The sequence below is a fragment of the Phragmites australis genome, chromosome 6, assembly GCF_958298935.1.
Source record: "Phragmites australis chromosome 6, lpPhrAust1.1, whole genome shotgun sequence".
NCBI classification, from domain to species: Eukaryota; Viridiplantae; Streptophyta; class Magnoliopsida; order Poales; family Poaceae; genus Phragmites; species Phragmites australis.
This window is the reverse complement of record NC_084926.1, coordinates 28,799,156-28,809,538: the sequence shown is the minus strand read 5'-3', so window position 1 is coordinate 28,809,538 and position 10,383 is coordinate 28,799,156.

Below are 10,383 nucleotides of genomic sequence, written 5' to 3'. Positions count from 1 at the left end.
CTCCCCGGCAAATCCTCGGTCCCCAACCCTGCACCATCGCTACCAACCCTACCAACGGTACCACAACCAGCAACAAAAACTGAGTCGCGGACACGCCGTTGCCAGGCTCCAGACGGAGTACCTCCAGAGCTGGGCATCAGCTTAGGACCGAGGGGGTCACGGACCACCTCTCCCGACTAACCTTCGACTACGCCTCCAACATGCCGTCGCCAGGCCCTGGATGGATTACCTCCGGGCCTGGGCAAAGCCTAAAGGCTGAGGGGTTCAAGCACCGCCTCTCCCAACCTAGCCACAGGCTTCGAGGCAACCAAACCTCGCAATAGAGGCCTTATTTCTACAAAGGTACGCCCGCTATTAACCACCAAGTAATTTACCTAGTGATCTGTCTTTCAAACGGTCTGGTTAGAGTCTGTTGGAGGCCTCCAACCTTACTGCTAGAAGTCTTTTTTCAATAGATAGCCACTAGGTAGAAGCAGTAGACCTTAAGTTACATTCTCACTTAGCATGAACAGTTATATAACCTAGATATGTTTTATGCTACAACTAGCTTATTATTGCCAACAGTAGACTGCAAAACTTAGCTAGTATAACTATGCAAAATCCCGCAGACGCATCGTGCCTAGGTCGCCTGGGGGGTGGGTCTGCCCAGGTTTCCTTAAAGCATTGTGTAGCCTCGGAAGTGTAGTTGCCACGTATCAAGGGATTTCCTTTGTTAGACCGTGTTGCTGCGCCACCCATAGGACATCTTCGGGTGGCGTGACAAGCCCACGTACCGCGGACGTAGCATGCCTAGGTCACCTAAAGGCAAGACTGACTAGGTTTCCTGGAAGGCATTGTGTAGCCTCGATAGTGTGTAGATGCCGGTTATCAAGGGACTTCCTTAGTAATGTGGTTTCGACGCCCGTGGGGGATTTCTCCGGAGGCGTGACAAGCCCACGCACCAGTAAGCATCGCTCGCCTAAACCCAAGGTCACCTGAAAAGGTTTCCCGGAGGGTAGGCTTTGCCCTGGTAGGAAGTGGAGCCCACATCCCGCAGGCATAGCATGCCTAGATTACCTGGAAGGCAAGACTGCCTAGGTTTCCTGGAAAGTATTATGTAGCCTCGATAGTGAGTGGATGCCGCATATCAGGGGACTGCCCTGATGTGAGGATGCGGTGCTCTGAGGAATGCTATCGCAAGGAATTCTCTCTGCACGACATGCTTATATAACGCGGGCACCGCTTGTGCCTAGGTCACCTGCAAGGCAGATTATGCCCAGGGTGCCCTGGAAGGTATTGCTTAGCTTCGGTCATATAAATGCTACGCGTCAAGGCACATCCTTGGTGGACAGTGGTGCAGTGCACCCCGGGTGTTTCCTCGGGAGCACGACAAGCCTAAACACCGTGGACGTAGCATGCTTAGGTCACCTGGAACGCAAGACTGTCTAGGTTTCCTAGAAGGTATTGTGTAACCCTGATAGTGTGTAGGACCTTCGGCATTCATGCCAAGGAGTCTTACGAAACCTCTAACAAAAACGGAGAACCTTACAAAAACCTCCGACGAAAACAGAGAATCTTACAAAACCTCCAACAAAAACAGAGAGTTCTACAAAACCTCCGGTAGAAGCAGAGAACCTTACAAAAACCTCTGACAAAAACGGGGAGTTTTACAAAACCTTTGACAAAAACGGAGAACATTACAAAAACCTCCGATAAAAATAAAGAGTCTTACAAAACCTCCGACAAAAACGAAGAGTCTTACAAAACCTCCGGTAAAAACAGAGAGTCTTACAAAACCTCTGGGAAAAACGGAGAACTTTACAAACCCTTTGACAAAAACAAAGAGCTTTACCAAACTTCCGGTAAAAACAGAGAGCTTTACCCAACCTCCGATAAAAACGGGAAGCTTTACCAAACCTCCGGTAAAAACAGAGAGCTTTACCAAACCTTGGCACAATGGAGAGCCTTACAAAACCTCCGGCAAAATAGAGAGACTTCATAGTTCTCTTCATCTTCATCTCCGTCATCTTCACTTGAGCTTGACTCTTACTCTTGTCTCCTCATCCTTTAATTCATGTGGTGGCATTGAGCTTGCTAGCTTGTGAGAGTAAGGTTCTTTGTGTCAAATGAAGAAGAAGCTTCCATCCCCATGTTCATTGTCATCATGGGCGGTGATCTTGCCAAGCACTTGATTTAAAGTCATCTTCTTGATGTCATTATTATCGTATATGATGGAGACTATCAACTTATACTTCCGAAGAAGAGCTTGAAATATTCTTCTCACCTCTTGATCATCTTCAATTGGCATCAAACTAACCCATTAATCTCATTAACAAGAATGTTCAAACGAGAATACATTATTAGCACTTTCATGGGGTAGTTGCTTGATGTCATTAAGCTTAGTAACAAGCAAATGATATTTCTCATTGCGCATATCCTTTGTGCCTTCATGTATTTCAATGAGACTAGTCTAAATATGATGTGCATTGGTGAGAATTAATACGATTAAATGCATCAACATATATAGATGATAAAAGGATACTCTTTACCAATGCATCTAATTGTGTCTCCTTATTGGTGATGCGTTGCCTCATCCTTTCCTCGGTGACTCTTCAAACATCTAATCCTCAAGCTTGCAAATAACAAGTCATTAGAATTTTCCAACAAAGGAAGTTTGTGCCATCGAAAAGTGGAGCACTATGAGAATCCATCCCAACCCCAGACGTCACTACTCACTAGGAGGTTAAGTCTAATCAATCATAATGAGATTAACGCTCAAATGCCACTTGAATTGGCAAAATCTTGTGAAAGGTGTGAAGCTCTAACACAAATTGAAGAGCTAGATATGAGACCTTGCTCTCATACCAATTGAAGGGATCAGTGACGTCCTAAGAGGGGGTGAATTAGGACACTTAGAATCTATTTGGCTCTGAAAACTACACAAAATAAACCTATATCAATTTCTATCTAGATATGCTCCAGGTTTATCTAGTGTGTACTCTACCGATCAAAGCGCTTGCAACCTATCTACAATGTTAAATTGCAAGAATGTAAATGCGGAAACGTAGCATGAATGCCACCTTTAGTCCACGTTGGAGCTCCACAAAGGATAAGCTTCAGGTCGGTACCTAGTCATGACTCTTGATCCACCAAGTCACAAAGATAAGGTCTCCACCCGGATGAGCCACCAAGCCACCAAGGCAATGTCTGACCACTAGCCTCTCTTCTGGTTCCTTGCTGCCGTGATCACTTCAGAGCTTCAGCCATCAAGGCAAGGGTCTCTGTGTCCCTATACACGCTTCTCATCGCCACTCCACACCAAGTCGGAGGGTTAACAAGCTTGAGCCACCAAGACCCAAGATACCTGCAAGTCACCAAGATTCCAAGGTGCCAACGTACCACTCTGTACAAGCTAGGATCACTCCTTGATCCCTTCTTCCAGCTGTAGCACATAGCTACAATTCACACTAGGTCTATAAGCACTAAACACTCTCTAATCTTGTGCATAATTGCCTTAGATAATCACTTTAAGCACTTTGGTGGCTTGAATGTCTTCTTAAGTGTGTATAAATTTCCTTTAGACTCCAGCAGCATGCCACACCTTCAAATGATTGAGTGAAGGGGTATTTATAGCCTCAAACCCGTGCACTAGCCATTAACCCAGCAGCTCAGAAAGTTGTTAAAATTGGATGATCCGGTGAGAATAGTACAAACACTGGATCATCGGTGAGTACACTCCCACAAACTAGCTATTGGAACCCCCACTCAAGCCTCTGTGAACTGATACTCCGGTGTGATGAGGACATCTCCACTATTGTTACGCCCACTACACCAACATCTGCTACCACTTCTCCAACAATACAAGGACCACTCACTAGAGCTCGTGCTCATCAACTTAATCATCAGGTGAATGCGTTCCTAGGGATGCATACGAATGTTTCAAAGAATGGGATACTATTTAATTCTTGTGATGATTTCCTTGTCCTTAGGAACCAGGGAGAGGAACCGAACATGCCCAAGTGCAGAAGTGGAGTCACCAAGCGTAAAACAAGTCCTATCCACGAGTTCGATTCGGATTCGGTTGTATGACAACATCAATTTAGTTCGGCCATACCGACTTCATCCGGACTCCGTTTGGGACGTTCTAGGACTTCATGGAAAGCTTATCAAGTCTACTTTCCAACGGATCCGGCCTCATCTCCAAATTCAGCCCGAGTCGATCTCTATCATCAATTTAAAACCGAGTCTGTTTCTGTAAACAGGTGTTGCGCCACCTTATTTAGGTCCGATGGGCCTTGTATCAAGTAGAGCCTTTGAGGGGCGCGTCCTAGGGTAGGATTATGACTCCAACACCTCCTGGTCATCCTCTACCCTTATGTACCCAGGAACCACCGCAGAAGAGACGGGTTTTGTTAGATTGGTTTAGCTACGTGCAAACTTTGAGTCTTCGAGTTGTGCTGGACAGCCACCTTGTCAAGATCATCAATAGAACCCCACTTTGTTTGTTTTTTTTCAATATCATTGCAATTTCAGATTGCTTTTACTTGAGTTCTTGCTTGTTCTTCGGTTACTCGCAGGAATTGAACCTCGTGTTCAGGTTGATCGTGCTCACGGCAAGGTCAACAACCCTCCGGAGTTGGTTTAGCGATTGCTAAGGCGCATCGTCGTCGTACGGTGTAGTCGGATCGTCAAAGTCACTTCCACCAAATCGAAAGAATCTCTCTCATCGAAAGATTGGGACCAATCCCCTTATCACGGTGTATACTTTATCTCCATCACGAGACTATCCGATGAGTTATCCTAAGCCATCCAAACATTTCCTTCTTCTCTGTGTAAATCACTCCGGTAAAAGAATCCGGTGCACATCAATTCATCACTGGACTATCCGATACCTTGAACTTCGTTCTACCTCTTTGCACTATTCATTATCTGGTGTAGGTCTGCTTCATCATTGGACCTTCTCGCGTGTTGACATTCAATCTTCCATGGCTGCAACCTTCTCTGATGGAAATGCTCTGGTGTGTATCTTCCTCTGATTACCGAACTATCCGATGGGTTGTTCCATTCTACCTTCTGGATAGAAACACTCCATTGTCGCCATGTTTTGATCACCGAACTATCCGGTGAGGCTTAGCCTTCATTCTTCAGAACGGCACCCTTCTCTGGAAGAATTGCTCCAGTGAGCACACTTGCTAATCACCGGACCTTCCGGAAGGTCTTCGGCCTCTCTCCCCATTTGTCAAATATGCTCAGGTGAGTTCAACACCCAGAGCACCAGACCATCTAGTGAGACTAATCTTCCTAGAACTTTTTTAATACCAAACTTTGTTTCGATTGTGATGACTTCTTCATGTATTGCACCCATGATACCGACTAACATATATTCTTGACAAACATGTTAGTCCCATTAATTATGTTGTCATTAATCACCAAAATCACATTCATGGCCTAATAGGGGGATGAGGACAACCTTACAACACATTCCTCACCGCCACCTAATGATCAAGATATATGCATCGAGTTGCCAACTGGACCAATTACAAGAGCACGTGCCAAGAAAATGCAAGATCAGGTGAACTTGTTTCTTAATGACCATATCATTAATTTTAAGGATAATTTTATACTACCCCAATCTTGTAATTTACTTGTGCTTAGGTATTTGGATCAATACGGTGCACAAGAGGAAGAAGAGTTGCATTGTTTGTTGGCACATAGACAAAGAAGAGCTGAGGGATGCATGGGAGATAAAGGTTGTCACAAGGTGTCTAAAGGTCATATGCTGTATATGGACTTTCCAAAGGTATTGGAGACTTTCCTTTAGAACTAAATGGAATCAATCAAGGAGCACCAAAATAGGAAAGATTGAAGCCGACTCGGACTCGGTTTATTGCAGCCAAACAGACATCGATTAAAAGTACCATAAGTCTCTCATACGAAGTCTGATTGGGCTGTGTAAATACCCTCTGGAAAGCTTATTTGATAACCTTTCCAAATTCGTATCGAGTTGTCTCAGTCGTCAAAATAATACATCGGTCTTAGTACCTTTTTGATGTTGTAACGAGTCCAATTCAGTTTCCATAGTCCTAGGTAGTATATATAGTAGAGTCCATGACCCGTAGAGGGCAGACCACTTTATGCATAAGATTGAAACAAAGCTATTGCTTGTTCTTTCATACCAGCGTTCATGCGAGGATAGCTGAGAGAGAATTAGGCAATCATTGTTTATCGTTCTGCAATCCATGGTCAATTGTCGTTCCGCTGGAAATTGGGGACTTAGCGATCGTCACTCATGGTCTCGCGACGATCATCTACAGGTGTGTGTTGGGTGTATTCTGAAGAGTTGAGGGTTTGTACATTGGTGTGAGTGTTTAGCTAGTGACATCGTCTACTTCACATCTTTTATTATCGGCTCTTCCCGAGAAGATCGGGCCACGCCCGTAACATAGGGCCATTTTTGTTATAGTTCTTAATGTGGGTTATCGATTTAATAGCCAGCCATTGCTATACTAAGATCACTGATTAGTGTGACAGTCTCAAAACAAGTTCTAGATTGTGATCAACTAGTTTAATATCTTGTTTACTAAGCAATTAACCTACCAAGCAATAAAGATGGTAAAATGTATATAGCTAAACAGAATGTAAGATGATCAATTGCTCATAATGACAACTAGTGAAGTAAGATCATAACCAGTAATCAACACGACTACAAGCTAGAATTTGTTCTACGCTATCACACTAACCTCGCCTAGACCGCTATCATCATCGAACATATAAATCCACAAACAGAGTTTGCATTTCTCCCAATATCAGCACATAGCATGTACAAGCAGACTATATAGCAAAATTGCAGGGTTTAAGTAAAGGCAATAGGAACGAGCTTACTTTCCAATCAAGGAGCTGATGGTAAGGCACAACAAAATGTTGTCCCAGAAAATAGAGACACCCCCTCTATACCAAGATTGTGAGGGTGTAGTTTTTAAAGATACAATGATCCAATGCCAACCACAAAGCACACTGCAGCTGGCACCAGAGGAATAGAGAAGGCCACAACACCGGGGCATTCAAGCTCCAGGCCAAGGAGGACGCAGCCGGACACAATGGACCACACCACACATGTGCAACCACTACAACCAAAATGCATAGATGAACAAACACAGCACAAGCCAGGCAAGGACGTGCACCTGCACACAGTCAGCATGACCAGCACCCAACTCCCGAGGTGATGCTGAGTCCTCAGCCTGCAAAGCATGCATGAAGGCGTGGACAGAGGCACCACCAATACCGTTAGGTCACACAACACATGAACATGATAGCCAAGCTCAACACATGAGCACATAGGAGCACAAACAGCAGCCAAGCTCACCAAAGAAGAAAGGAGGGAGCAGCACTATAGGTGTGTGATAGATCCGAACCATGGTGGCGCATGACGCTATGAGATTGACTTAAGGGTCAATCAAATGATGTCACTGGCACCATCGAGCCATGAATCCACAGCGCAGACAAGCAGCCAGAGGTCCAAACGGCATAGCCAGCAGCAAGCCCTTGATGAGAGTGGAGGAGATGGGGAAAAACATGTGCCTCGGATCCAACCGAGAGAGAGGGAGCCCTGGCATATATATAGCTTGAGAGACCTAGTGGGGCATGCCGCCACCACAGCTCCACTGCCCAGCTCGGCTTGTGCCTGGGTAAGGTAGAGCAGGCATGCGGGCACTGCCGTTGCACCTGCCCTATGCTCTTTGGTCTCCAAAGGCTAGCATCGAAAGGATAAGAGCCCCAGTTGGTGGGCTGCTTGGTCCTCTTGGGCCTTGAAGCGGCCCACCAGCCAGGAGGCTGGGAAGCCCTTCTTCCCTTTTTTCTTTTCTTTAGGAATTTGTTTAAATTCAAATTTGACTTCAATTCAAACTCAAATTTTAAAAGGAAAAACCTCTTAATTTCCAACAATCCCCACCTTTTGCCTTTTTCCAAATTCGACAACATCATATGAAACCCCTCAATGTTTTGATATACTATTTTTCAGCAATGGTACGTTTAGCCTTGAACCTTGCCTCGCCAAGGAAACTATGACTCCACACAGGCAGCTTGGAGGACTGCACCTTGATGCAGTGCCTTGGTGTGGGAGCTTTCATTTCAAAGGCAGATAGTACTTGGCAGTTCAACTGCTCCTCTTTTGGGGTAGGGCTTTATGATCATGCCCTCATATCTTTTCATGAACTCACTAGAGAGAATCTCTTCTCCTCTCTCAGATCATGACCACATAATCAATTCACATAGGTGAGTTCTTCAAGAGATCTTGTAGGACGATTTCTCGCCGTTTGGCGATGAACTCATTAATAGCTTATGCTCAACCTGCCATACAGATGAAGCACTGTAGCTAATGGGACCTAGATTTTGTGCTTCTGGTATTACACTGTTTTGTTTCATACAACCTAAATCATAGGATCTTCGATCATACATGATAGGTATCCATCCATAGGTGAAACCTTTAATAGGGTAGGTGCCCCATTCCCTCAAACACTGCATGGATTGGCTTTTGTTGCCAAACCCTTGGTGAAAGGATCGACCAGATTCCTTTCAGACTTGTTGTATTCCACTGCGATTACACCAATCTCTCTAGCAGGCCAACATGACTTTAACTGTCTCCAAATATGTCAGGAGGTGTTCAAGTTTGTCCTTTCTACTCTGCACTTTGATAATCACAACTTGATTATCACAGTATATTAGGACTACTGGAATTGGTTTTTAAGCACTGGGAGGTCTCTCAACCACTCTACCTCCACTGTGGTTGAATCTAGTGCTACTAGTTCAGCCTCTATGGTGGATCGTGTTACCAATGTCAGTTTAGATGACCTCCATGAAATGGCCCCACCAGCAACACTGAATGCATAGCCACTCATTGTTCTCATTTCATCTGAGTCACTGATCCAATTAGCATCACTGAATTCTTCTAAGACTACTGGATGACCGGTATATTTAATACCGAGGTCCATTGTTCCTTTTAAGTACCTGAGTACCCTTATCGACGATGCTTCCCAATGATCATCTCCAGGATTAGACGTGTAACAACTCAACCTGCATACTGCATATGACATGTCTAGTCTCGTTGCACTGCTCGTGTACATAAGAGAACCAATGACCTGCGAATACTTAAGCTAGTCTACTGGTTCACCAGTGTGTTTATACAGTTTGATATTTGAATTATAAGTTGTTGATACAGGTTTAGCATCCATTTGCTCGAACTGGGTGAGGACTTTCTCTGCATAATGAGACCGCAATAAAATAATCTCATTCTCACCTTTTAATAACTTTATGTTTAGAACAACATAAGCTTCACCTAAGCCCTTTATATCAAAGTTCTTAGAGAGAAATTCTTTTGCTTCCTTGATAATTTCCATGTCAGTCCCGAAAGCAATATGTCATTCATGTATAAGCACAACATGACCCCTTTGCTCCCAACAAATCAGTAGTACATACACTTGTCGACTTGATTTACACAAAATCGAGATCAACGTACTATTGAATTTCTAATGCCATTGCTTAGGATCTTGCTGTAGACCATACAGGGATTGAATCAAGCGTAACTCTTTCTTTTCATGGCCATTCACCTCATCCAGCTCTCTATTAAGGAAAGGGATCTTTGCATCCATCTGATGGACATGGAGTTTACAGGTAGTGGCCAATGCTAGGAGCACTCAGATAGTAGGTAATCGAGCCACAGGAGAATAAGTTTCAAAATAATCCTCTCCTTTCTGAGTAAATCTCTTTTTCTTAAAGAACTATTTATATCCTAGTAGCTTGCACCCAGCTAGGAGATTAACAATTTTCCATGTTCCGTTATACATGATGGAATCTGTCTCGCTATGGACTACTTCCCTCTAGTACTCTGCATTTGGTGATGCATATTGATGAGAACAGCGGCCCGATCTTCCGATAGGTTCGATTGATTTCGTTGTGAGGACGTTGACGCTTGGAGGCTTTCAACCCGCAGATTGTCACCTCGCAATTCGTTACACCCGCACGACTGTCGTTATCAACCACGCTCGCACGCGATCGACCTTACCACGAGGGTTATTGTTCCTGCAAGCAATCGAAACAACTCACAAGAACAAGGAAGATGCAATCTGAATTGCTAATAAAGATGAAGCACACGAATTGGGGTTCCACAAACCGATGAACGGCGAAAAACTGACTAATTGTCTAGTTGTAATCTAAGCAAAACCCAAACCCTAGAAGAGGGGGACGGCTATCTATTTATAAGCTAGGAGAAGAAAGGATTCGGCCACAACTGATGGAGCTCGAATACAACTCAATTACAAGGCCCAAGGCCCAAACTGATTCGGACTGGAAGAGCGACGCGACTTGTTTTGCCGATTCCGGACAGCACAGAAGGTATTTGGAGATGAGGTC